This window comes from Phyllostomus discolor, chromosome X, assembly GCF_004126475.2.
Source record: "Phyllostomus discolor isolate MPI-MPIP mPhyDis1 chromosome X, mPhyDis1.pri.v3, whole genome shotgun sequence".
NCBI lineage: Eukaryota > Metazoa > Chordata > Mammalia > Chiroptera > Phyllostomidae > Phyllostomus > Phyllostomus discolor.
Genome location: NC_050198.1, coordinates 32,680,244 through 32,693,354, shown reverse-complemented (window position 1 = coordinate 32,693,354; position 13,111 = coordinate 32,680,244). Strand labels below are relative to the sequence as shown.

General features: G+C 36.5%; 1 protein-coding gene across 2 annotated transcripts in view; it reads right to left on the bottom strand.

Annotated features, from left to right (window-relative positions):
* The window catches only part of CLCN5 (chloride voltage-gated channel 5), a 210,669-nt gene that overhangs the window by 43,847 nt on the left and 153,711 nt on the right, over positions 1-13,111 (bottom strand). The gene's annotated exons all lie outside the window — the stretch shown is intronic.

Genomic DNA, 13,111 nt, shown 5'->3' with positions numbered 1-13,111 from the left:
CTGCTAAACAGGTTGTCCATGTAAAGAAAATAGCCCTCTGCTCCACTGCATGGTCTTCATTCCTTCCTTATCAAATTTACATGTTTATGGGACTAAAAAAAGATTTGGGGAATGTAACAATGGGTAGAGAGACACTGCCCTAAAATTCACATTACATTCTAGTGTTGGGAAACCCTTTGGTTAGCACAATCCTGTGTAACTACTTGTAATTATTATTTTAGAAGCAGCAATTCTCCAGTTCTTCCATACCAAGTCTGTATTGGTTTCTTTCTATTAATCTTGCCCCCCAAAAAAAATTTGACAAGAGATTAAGCACATGTTTTAGCAGGGGAAAAACTTCAAGAGAGGAAGTACTAATAAGGAGATTCTTATCAAAATCATGGGAATAGTGTGCTGTGCCTATGCACACCAATATGTGTATGTTACTCATTATAACACTGTTAGTAGAAGCAAAAACCTGGAAACAATGAAAGAGTACAGTGATAGGGGAATAATGCAAGGAAAGAACCAGACTGATGGGTACTGAAATAGAAAAATCACACAAACATATTCTGTAAAAATATCAAGTTATAAAATAATAAGTAGAATATGTTTTAAAAAATAAAGTAAGTATCTCTGTGTCAACTGGATAGAAAAAATTGAAAGGGTCATATTGAATTATTTTGGGGGGTTATCTCAAAAGGGGAGTAAGAGGGGTTATGTTTTACATACATGGGTATTGTTTAAAACTTTATAGTGAGGCATATTTATGTTACATAAGTGGTTCTAAAAAGGAAAAATAATGAAAACACAGCTATAAGAGAAGAGATGGGACAATGCAAAGGGCAGACTTCCATTCTGAGAGGAAGAGTACTGGGGTACTTAGAAACAGAGTAGATGACAGTTTCTGGAAAGCTCCAAGAGGAAAGCAATAAGAGAAAGATGGCTTATTAAATTTTTCAATGAAAATCAATGGGAAGAAACTTTTCCTGATCAGCCCTATTGTCCAGCAGTGAGAAGATACAAATTTTAACTGTAGTTGCACAACTCACTATATGTGTCACCTTAGGCAACTGCCTTAATTTCTGTGGGTTTCAAGTTCCTCATCTGTAAAATGAGAGGGTATCAGCATGTATGATTTTTAAGGTCCCTTCCAACTCTCATACTTGATCATTTTTGCAATGATTTTTTGGTCACTCATACATTGTGGTAGTGACTTTTGAGAAGATCTTAGCTTTGAGGAATTCCAAATGGTATTTTGATTGCATAGTTATCTGAAACACTTTCTTGGCAAGATAATAAAATGGTACTCCCAATCTTTAAAAAACAAAAGTAAGACTCAGGTCACCAATGAAGTACAGGACAACCTGGGACACAATGCTTCTGGCCTATTATTAACTAGAACTACACCAATATAGATACAGTATCCTTGGAGTACCTGCTACCCACAGACCCCAAAAACATCCAGCACACACTCCTAAAATATTACAGCAACCCTTTCCTCTAGCCCATGCCATAAATTGGAACAAGGTGAATTTAAAAATAATCTACTCAGGATTTATAGTACTGCCAAAGGGCTATATATATATATATATATATATATATATATATATACATACATTAGTCTTTCAGGAAGAGACCAAGCTACAGGATATTCCGCACAGAGTAAAAGGAATAAATCACTGGTGTGGAAAAGTTCCTATGATTAAAAAAAGAGACCAAAGTGGTTTCCCTAATTAAAACAGAAATGGAGATCTTCCAGATTCAGTTCTGGCAAATAAAGAGCTTAGAAATTTTTACTCCCATCAACAACAAACTGAACTGGACAAACTGAAAATCTACAACTTATCTCAGGCCCACCAGAGAGCTGAGGTTGCAGAGGAAACTGCAACCGCCCAATCTGAAGAGTCAGGCTTATTCCAAAGAGGCACAACTGAGATCTGCTTACTTAGAGTAGAAAATGCTGGAACCATAATCTCATAGGGACACTTAAATGACAACTATGACGAATTGCTGAAGGCTGAGTGCAGACTTGCATGGAAGTGAGAAACTTTTGTGACTTACACTTTTGTGGGCTCTACCTCCAGGTACTGCACCAAGTTCTCAGTAAAGGTTCAAGAAAGATTCACTCCTGGCTCTGAGGAGGTAAAGTAATCACTGTGAAATATCCCAGAGCTCCCTATGCTCCAGGGGAAAAATTCTTTGGCTGAGCCTTATCCCATTTGGGGGAAGGGCATTCCTCCTACTCCAGCACCCTCTATTCTCAGCCTTCTTATCTCACCTAAGAGGGAAAAAACTGAGTCACCAAGGTCCTGGGCTTCCAAGAAATAGGTTGAGAAAGCTGAGGTCCAGGACAGGAGTAGGAGATAGAAAGAACAAAAACATAAACCACTGGACTAAAACTTGTGACAGTCACAGCCATAAGACACAGGCCCAACAGACACTGAAATGTAATCAGAAGATTATAAAATCACCTGCTTCCCCAAACCTTACCACCACATCAATAGAGTTCTAATATAACAGTGACTTCGAACTGAAAGAGCTGCAAGACACAGAATATTTTTTTATTGTTCAATTATAGTTGTCCCCATTTTCCCCCTATTACTCTCCCCTGCCCTACCCACCCCCACCTTCCACATTCAATCCTCCCTGCCCCCGTTGTCTTTGCCCATGGGTCCTTTATACATGTTCCTTGACTTGACCCTTCACCTTCTTTCCCCCATTTTCCTCCTTCCCCCTCCCCTCTGATCACTACCAGTTTGTTCTTTATTTCCATGTCTCTGGTTCTATTTTGCTTGCTTGTTTCTTTTGTTGATTATGTTCCACTTATAGGTTAGATCATATGGTATTTGTCTTTCACCGTCTGGCTTACTTTACTTAGTAGAATGCTCTCCAGTTCCATTCATGCTGTTGCAAAGGGTAGGAGTCCCTTCTTTCTTTGTACTGCATAGTATTCCATTGTGTAAATGTGCCATAGTTTTTTGATCCACTCATTTACTGATGGGCACTTAGGCTGTTTCTAGCACTTGGCTATTGTAAATTGCTCATAGGTTTTTGGGTGCATAGGTTCTTTTGAATTGGTGATTTGGGATTCTTAGGGTTTAATCCCAGCACTGGAATTGCTGGGTCAAAAGGCAGTTGCATTTTTTAGTTTTTTTGAGGAATATTCCATACTATTTTCCATGGTGGCTATAGCAGTCTGCATTCCCATGGGCAAAGGACTTGAACAGACACTTCTCCAAGGAGGACATTCAGAGGGCCCAGAGACATATGAAAGGATACTCAGCATCACTAGCCATCAGAAAGATGCAAATGAAAACCACAATGAGATACCACTTCACACTGGTCAGAATGGCCATCATAAGCAAATCAACAAACAACAAGAGCTGGTGAGGTTGTGGAGAAAAGACACAGAATCTTTATCAAGGAGCTATACTGCAGGAAGCTCAAAATCAAATCAGTAGAGAAAAATACTGACACTACAGGAATTTAACCCTCTGACACTGACAGTTACATAAAACATTAAACACAGCCCAACTCCTAGCCAGTTTACCATAAATCCTAACACAATAGAACTAAACTAAAAGTCAATAATGGAAAAATAGATGGAAAATCCCCCAAATACCTGGAAATTAAACAACGCACTTCCAAATAACCCGTGGGTCAAAGAAATCACAAGAAAACATTTAAAATATTTTGCAGTAAATGAAAATGAAGATATAACGTCAAAATTTATGGAACGCAGCAAAAGCAGTACTTATAAATTTATAGCATTAAATACAAATATTAGAAAAGAAGAAAAATCTAAAATCAAAAGATCTGAACTTCAGCAAAGAAGACATATACTTGACAAATATAAAATTAAAAAATGTTCAACATCATTAGAGAAATGCAAATCAAAATGAAGAACTACCACTGCACACCTATTAGAATTGCTGAAATACGAAACACTGACAATATCAATTGCTCACAAGGATGTAGAGTAACAGGAACTCTGATTCATTGCTGGTAGGAATATAAAATCCCTTTTGAAAGACGGTTTAGCAATTCCTTTTTTAAAAAAAATCTGTTCATTTATTCCTAGAGAAAGGAGAATGGAGGGAGAAGGAGAGAAACATCAGTGTGTGGTTGCTTCTTGCACACCCCGAACTGGGGACCCAGCCCACAACCTAGATATGTGACCTGACTGGGAGTCGAACCAGTCACCCCTTAGTTTGCAGGCCGGCACTCAATCCACTGAGCCACACCAGCCAGGGCCAGTTTGGCAATTTCTTACAAAACTAAACATAGTCTTATCATATAATCCTATAGTCACATGCCTATATATTTATCCAAGTGATCTGAAAACATACCTACATGGAAACTCACACACAGATGGTTATAGCAGCTTTAATCATAACTGCCAAAAGTCGGAAGAAATGAAGATGTCTGCCAGTAGGTAGGTGAATTAATAGACAAAAAGTGAATACATAGAATAAATATATAAAAATCCAGATAACAAAATACTATTCAGCAATAAAAAGAAATAAACTACTTATCCACACAAAGACAGGGAAGAACCTTAAGTGCACATTGCTAGGTGAAAGAAGTCATCCTGAAAAGTTTACACATTGTATGATTCCATTTATGTGACATTCTGGAAAATTCAAATTTATGGAGATGAAAGCAGTTCAGTGGTTGCCAGGGGCTCAGAAGGTAGATGACTGAATAGGTAAAGTACAGGGAATTTTTAGCATAAACTATTTTTCATGATACTGTAATAATGGGTACATGTCACTATGCATTTGTCAAAATACTTAGAACTTTGCAGCACAAAGGGTGAACCTTAATGTATGTAATTTTTTAAAATCCCAGGATAGAATGCAGAATGTGATAAAAGAATCTAAATATATTACAAATTTCTGAAACAGCATCACTAAAGGAGGCAAAGGATAAAGGTACTGACCCAGGTAACCAGAAATTAGTGGAGTCTGTAAAACTAAAGAAAAAAGGAATTGTGTATAAACATTGTACTGTAGTTTATACAGAGTATTTAACCATGGGTTAACAACTTGAAACCACAATATACTAGAAGTGAACAAATAACTAAAGGGTGGTAGATACTGGGAGCCAAGTTTCTCACTACCTGGAATGGGAGGTTACAGACAAGCAGGAGGAGGAGGGTAGAATGATACACATGGTAATGGACTAGAAATAGAGACATTAGCATGATCTCAGGATTAGCTTAATGTACATACAGATGGCTATATGTAGATAATACATCTATTTATAGACATGTACATATACATTAATCAGTATACAGGCATATATTTCCTTACTGAGAGGTTGAGAGGGCCTAGAAGCAATAACACCCCGGTAGACAAGGGCACAACTAGTGCTCAAATCTTGGTTTCTAATACCATTTTCCACTAAACGAAATGAGGGCTCCTTGGAGAAATGGGTGATGTTAGGAGCAGGGAAGGAAATGTATAACATTGGCCTGGAAAGTAAATAAGTCTGAGGTATGTCAAAGGGAAACAGCCATTTGAAAGAGCTCCAAATGGCCAAAGCTGGAAAAATTTGAAGAAAATAAATAAAGTAGTAATAGATTATAACCTAAAATATGAAACAAATATAAGTGATTGAATAAATAAATGAGAAAAAGAGACAAATCCCTCCTGCAGAAAAATTACAATTAATTTCTAAAGATACTTCACTCTCAAAGAGATGGAGCATAACTCCCCAGTTCGAAGTGTGGCCTGTACAGTAACTTCCTCCCAAAAAGTACATTATAGAAAGAATGAAAAAAGAATAACTTTACGGTGGAAAAAACTGACAAACAGTACCTCAGTTATGTAATCAAGGTCAACAGCAGCAGTGACAAGTCACAGCGACAGTACATAGCCTTGATATGATGTGGTAAGAGTGACACTTTACCTCTAGTCTTCCAGGAAACCCATAACCCCACTCTAGCCATGGGAAGAAACATCTGACAAATCCCAATTGAGAGATATTCTACAAAATCCCTAGCCAGTAATCCTCTAATTGTCAAAGTCATCAAAAACAAAGAAAGTCTAGTAAACCTTCATAGCCAAGAGAAGTCTGAGGACATGTGATGACTAAATGTAATGTGGTATCTCAGACAGGACTTTAGGTAAAAAACTAAGTAAATTTGAATAATGTGTGTACTTCAGTTAGGACAAAAACATATGATATATAAATATACATAACAAATAACAATATATAAATATATTGTTCATATAAATAAACAAATAAATGAGAGAGAGATTACAGGGCATAAATTCTAAAATCTGACCAGATATTTTCCCAATAAGTAACCAAAAAGAAGCTTTTAAAGCTTGTGGAAATTATCACAGACCTGATTTTAAGGGTTCAGCATATAAAACTGGTATGTGGTTTATGGCCCACAGAGCTTCTGATACAGGGCACTTTTTTTTCTAAAGATGAAAAAGCGGCAGATAAGTCATTGCTTTTTATATTCTTCTGCAAATTATATCATTTATGACTTCTCCTTGCTTGGAGAGTGAAAGATTCATCTGAGGTGGGATTACATATTTTAATTTGTTTTGTTTCCATAGCATTTATCATATATATATATATATATATATATATATATATTATATATTCAATAAAATATTATTGGTGTAATGGGGAAAAAAGCAGCAGCTACAGTTGCCATTCTCCCAGGCTAGGTGTTTACAGAAGTTTGTATATTATGAAGGTGACAGATTCTTAATTCCCTCTCCTTATTCTCCCTGCACCATCCACACAATTGCTTGAGTCAGACAGTTTACGAGAGCCTAACTGGAGCCCAGGATGTTTTCCATTTCTCTCTGGAGACATACCATGATCTTTTTTTGATAATGTGGCAGAACAGTCTATGGCCATACAACTCTGAATGTGACCAATCTCATCTGACAATGTGGCAAAACAAACACAACTGTTTCACAACTTACTTGGTGGTTTCATGTACCGGCATGGTTTTCATTTTTAAAGACTGTTTTTCCTTCCCTGGGACACTGGAAGGTTTTGCTGAGGCTCCCAGGAGTGGTCCAAGCATGTTGTCACATGCCTGGGGACCATGACCTGCCCTCATACTCCACCTGGGCTTTGAAGTCACTCATGACTCTCTTCTAGTTTATTTCCCATATCTAACTGATCCTATCAATCCCCCTTGAAATTTCTCCAGAATGCAGTCCTTCTTCTCAATTCCTGTTGTCTTAATTCAGGCCTTTTGATCTTTTGCCTAGACTTTTTAAAATAATGGTTTAACTGATCTTCCAGTCTCCAACCTACTCTTCCCCCAAATCCACCTTTCACACTGCTATAAATTCTCTAAAACACAAATCCAATTATATTATTTTTCTGTTTTTAAATTGTTGATGACTCCTTGTTTTCAAGATAAGGTCCAAAGGCACTGATAATCTGGACCCCACCTAGATTTCTAACTAGATCTCCCACCCTATCCCCTGTTTTCCTTCCTCCAGCTCCAACTGCCACCATCCCCACCCCAGGAGCCTCAGACTTCCGAAATGCAGACTGTGTTTGTTGAGTAGAAAAGACTTTCTAATGCTGCTGTACCTGTACCTCTGTTGCTCTCTGCCAGAAATGTATCCTCACTGAACAGTTAGAGAGTGGAAGCAAGACACACTCAGTAGAAAGACAAGGAGGTGAGGAGCAGAAGGGACTCAAAGGGCATTACTAAAACAACACAGTGTTGGGTTCATATCTGGATGCTCCATAAATATTAAATGAGTGAATGCATAAATCAATGAATGAATTTTGACCATGAGGTGTAGGCTGCTGAGGCAGGCAAGTGAGAACATATGGAATATGAGAACAGCTCTGAATTGCTTCCTATCCCTCAAACCCTTTTTCTATTTTCCTCTCTCTCCCCTTCTTTCAGATTTCCATGTTTACTTTCCTTCTAATTTACATACTACTATAATACTACCTCAGATGTGTTTAACCATGCCATGCACAATTTATTTACTCATTCCTCATAAATCAGTCCCTCTAGCCATCTGGAAAACACAACCACTAACTACTGCCTTTCAAGCTCCTTTCAACTAATCTTTTTAGTACATGCTATTGTGCCTGGTACAAAATGTAGTATTTTATGCACAGTTTTACCACCAAATATCAATACTTTATGATCTTTTTGTTGTTATTTTTATTAGGAAATCCCATGTATAAACATTAAATAAAGTAAGAACAATTTAAAAGAAAAGCAAGAAAGTTACATCACTACACATTGCAGTGACTAGACTGATTTTCGAGGCTCATGGAAGCAGCATCATTGTTTTATGGTCAGAACTCATAAACCACAAGCAGTCATTCTCCTTTAAAGGCTACTGAAAAGAGGTAAAGGATTCTATGATCACAAGCAATGTCAAAATCTTGTCTGCCTCAACTTCCTAGTCTTGTAAATGTGAGCAAAGGATACTCACTTTCCCCAATCACCTACTGAGAGAAACGTGAACACACAAAAAATACTGTGGTGATCCAAATGCTATATGAAATCATTTTGTATCACAAGTAATGATGATAGCTAAGCTACACCACTCCAGTTTAGCCAGAAGGCTTAAGGAGGGGTAGCCAGTTTAAGTTTATGGAAACCCTAACTGACCACTTCACTATTGCCAGTAATTGTTATAACTGAGTCACTATGATTGTTAACTATGCATAAGTGGAAGTGACACACAAACTCATGTCCCTTTTATAGAAGTAGGCAAATATGAAAAAAATCACTAAATACTAAAACATGACAATCTTTCTTTTTTCATTTTTTTATTGTTGTTCAATGACAGTTGTCTCCATTTTCACCCCACCACGCAACCCCACCCCACCCACCCCCACCTCAATGGAAGAATCTTCCTTTTATGAACTTAAAATTCAGGCATTCTCTTCTGTCAGTTTCCTGAGATACCTTCTTTACTAGGCAAATTTCTTATGATTCTTTTGAATGTGCAGGGGATTATTTTGCTTGACTTTTTCCTATTTTTTTATTTATTTTGAATTTATTGGGATGACATTGCTTAATAAAATTTTATAGGTTTCAGGTGTACACCTCTATAACACATCATCTGTATCTTGTATTTTGTGTGTTCACTACCCAAAGTCAAGTCTCCTTCCATCACAACATTTATCTCCCCCTTTACCCTCTTCTACCTCCCCCACCCCACTTTCCCTCTGGTAATCACCATACCATAGTCTGTGTCTATGAGTGTGTTTGTTTGTTTTGCTTAATCCCTTCTATTTTTCACCCAGCCCCACAATCTCTCTCCCCTCTGACAGCTGTCAGTCTATTCTCTGTATCTACGAGTTTATTTCTATTGTTAGTTTATTTTGTTCATTAAATTCTATATAAGTAAAATAACATGGTATTTATCTTTCTCTGACTGGCCTGCAGTTTTCATACTGGTATGCTCACCCCAAGTTATTCACCTCCTGGGTGAGAATTTCCCTGACCTTTCTAAACGGTATTATTCTCCAGTTATTTTCTATTATAATTCTGTTTATTTCCATGGTAGTACTAATCACAATGGGTAATTAACTAGGTATCTGTTTGTTTACTCATTTACCCAACTAAATCTAAATTCCAGGTCATCTTGGATCTTATTGAAATTAATCCCACCAATGTATCCCCAGTGCCTACAATAGTGCCTGGTTTACACAGGTGCTCGAAAAGTATTTACTGAATGAATGAGTGAAGGAGTTTGTCCTCACAGTTAATCCAAACTTCTTAGCATGGCATTCAAGGCCCCAACTTACTTATCTGGGCTTATATTCTACCTTTTTTATAACTCTGTATTTATGGCTGTTGATATCTCAGGAAAATCTTGCTTTCTGTCTGGCGTTCTCTTCTTCCTACCAAATTAATAATCTTTCAAGGTACTTTTCAAACACATGAAATCTTTTCCAGTCCTCCACAGAAAGGAGGACAGATAAAGATACACACAGACACACACACATAATGCGTCTACTAAGTACTTATAACAGCTATAACACTTATAACAGAAATTAAAAATAATAGTAACAACTTTTTATTGAGCATTAACTCAATGCTGTGCACAGTTATAGGCACTTTATATGTTATTATCTCATTTAATCTTGAAAACAACTCTAAGAGGTGGAAACTATCATAAGTCCTTAGGTATCTGTTTAGTTAGCTAGAATCAAGGCAGGGATGTTGCCTTAAAACCTTGCTAACTCCCAGAATCTCACAAAGTATCTACAATGCCATATGTGTATAATACAGATTTGTGAAATAATTAATTCTGACAGTAGTTTCTGGTCCTCTGACTTTACTTTCAGAATGACAATCCCAATCAATTAAAGAACCGGACAGTAGTTTTAAGTAATCATATAATTTTAATCTTAAAATGATGCAGTCCTTTTTAATTACAACAAGAAACTTAGAAATGACAAAAGAAAAGGGTGATATACTTAGCTATATAGAATTTCAAAATATTTATAGATTTTGTGTTCATTGTAAGTAGATTATTTTTTAATATTTTTTATTTTTCAGTTATAATTGACATACAATATTATATTAGTTTTAGGTGTATAACCCAGTGGTTGGACATTATACAACTTACAAAGTGATCACCCTGATAAATCTAATACCCCTCTGACACCATACATAGTTATTACAGTATTATTGACTATATTCCCTATGCTATACTTTACATTACTATGACTATTCTGTAACTAACAAATTGTACTTTTTTTAAGATTTTATTTATTTTTAGAGAGGGGAGGGCAAGAGAGAAAGAGAGGGGTAGAAACACCATTGTGAGAGAGAAACATCAATAACCTGTCCTTTGCACGAGCCCCGACCAGGGACCGAACCCACAACCCAGGCATGCACTCTGAGCAGGAATTGAACTGGTGACCTCTCCTTGTGAGTGCCCAACCAAGCCACACCAGTAAGGGCCCAATTTGTACTTCTTAATCCCTTCACCTTTTTTACCTATCCCCCTAGTGCCCTTCCCATCTGGGAACCATCAAAATTGTCTCTGTATCTGTAAGTCTGTTTCTGTTTTGTTTGTTTATATTGTTCTTTAGATTTCACATACACGTGAAATCATATAGTATTTGTCTTTCTCTGATGACTTATTTCACTTAGCATAACACCCTCTAGGTCCATCCACACTTTTGCAAATAATAATATTTCATTATTTTTTAAAAGATTTTACTCATTTTATTTTTAGACAGAGGGGAAAGGAGGGAGAAAGAGAAGGAGAGAAACATCAAAGTGTAGTTACAACTCACATGCCCCCATATTGGGGACCTGGCCTGCAACCCAGGCATGTGCTCTGACTGGAAATTGAACTGGGGACCCTTTGGTTCACAGGCCGGCACTCAGTCCACTGAGTCTCACCAACCAGGGCAGATTTAGTTCTTTTTATGGCTGAGTAGTATTCCATTGTGTAAATGCACCAAGCTTTTGTTATCTACTTGTATATCTATGGTCACTTGGATTGTTCCCATATCTCAGCTATTGTAAATAATGTTGCAATAAACATAGCAGTGAATATATTTTTTTGAATTAGTGTTTTGAGTTTCTTCAGATAAATCCCTAGAAGTGGAATTCCTGGGTCATAAGACAGATACATTTTTAATTTTTTAAGGAACCTCCATACTGTTTCCCATAGTGGCTGCATCAATCTGCATTTCCACCAACAGCACACGAGGGTTCCCTTTTCTCCACATCCTCACCAACACTTGTCATATGTGGAATTATTAGTGATAGCTATTCCAACAGGTGTGACGCAATACCTCATTGTGGTTTTAATTTGCATCTCTCTGATAATTAGTGATGCTGAGAATCTTTTCATATGTCTATTGGCCATCTGTATGACCTCTTTGGAGAAGTGTCTATTCAGGCCCTCTGCCTTTTTTAAAAATAAGGGTTGTTTGTTTTTTGGTGTTGAGTAGTATGAGTTCTTTATAAATTTTGGATATTAAACCCTTAACAGATGCATTATTAGTAATTATGTTCTTCTAGTAGGTTGTCTCTTCATTTTTTTATGTTTTTCTTTGCTGTACAAAAACTTTTTAGTTTGATATAATCCCATTTGTTCATTTTTTTGTTTCCCTCACATGAGTATTTTAAGACTAAAAACCTAAGTTAGCCCTGGCTAGTGTGGCTCAGTGAATTGAGTGTTGGCCTATGAACTGAAGGGTCGTTGGGTTGATTCCTGGCCAGGTCACATGCCTGGGTTGTGGGCCAGGTCCCCAGTAGAGGGCATGCAAGAGTCAATCTCTTGTACATCAGTGTTTCTCTGCTCTTTTTTCTCCCTTCCTCTGCTCTGTGAAAATAAATAAATAAAATCTTTTTTTAAAAAACAAAGTTAACAAAAGTAAGCCAGAAATGGGAAAAGATCTGTTTAGCCTACATTAGCAAAATAGTAATAGTATCATATAAATAGGAAATTTTGAAAAGGGAAATTTAAATGATTTGTAAACATGAAAATATACTCAACCTCATTAATTTAAAAAGGCAAAATGTAACTCAATAATGGGAATTTACTTATTTATTTTACTTATTATATGTAAAGATTAAAAAAGAATTATGATATTCAGCATCAGTAAGGCTTTGAGTAAATAAACAGTCTTACACGCTCATGGTACAGAAACACTTTCATATACATAAAAGATATTTGTGTACACACACACACACAAGGTTGTTCATTGCAGCACTATTTGTAATAGCAAAATATTGGAAACAACTTAAATGTGCAACCATACAGCTTGGTTAAATAACTATGGTACAGCTATACTATGAAATTGTATGTAGCCATTGAAAAGAATGATGTTACTAGATAGTCAAACAATAGATGAGGGGAATTATCATTTTACAAATATATTCCAGATACTAATAAAAAACCTTATTATAAAAATACAGATAGGATTTGAACAGACACTTAATCAAAGGGGATATAAGGTTGGCAAATAAGCATATAAAATGATGGCCAATATCATGAGCCATTAGGGAAATTAAATTAAAACCATTATGAGATAACACTACATATCTTATTACATACATAGCTAGTTTGTATGCAAAATGGTACAGCCACTGGAAAATGGTTTCACAGTTTCTTATAAAGTTCAACATACATTTACC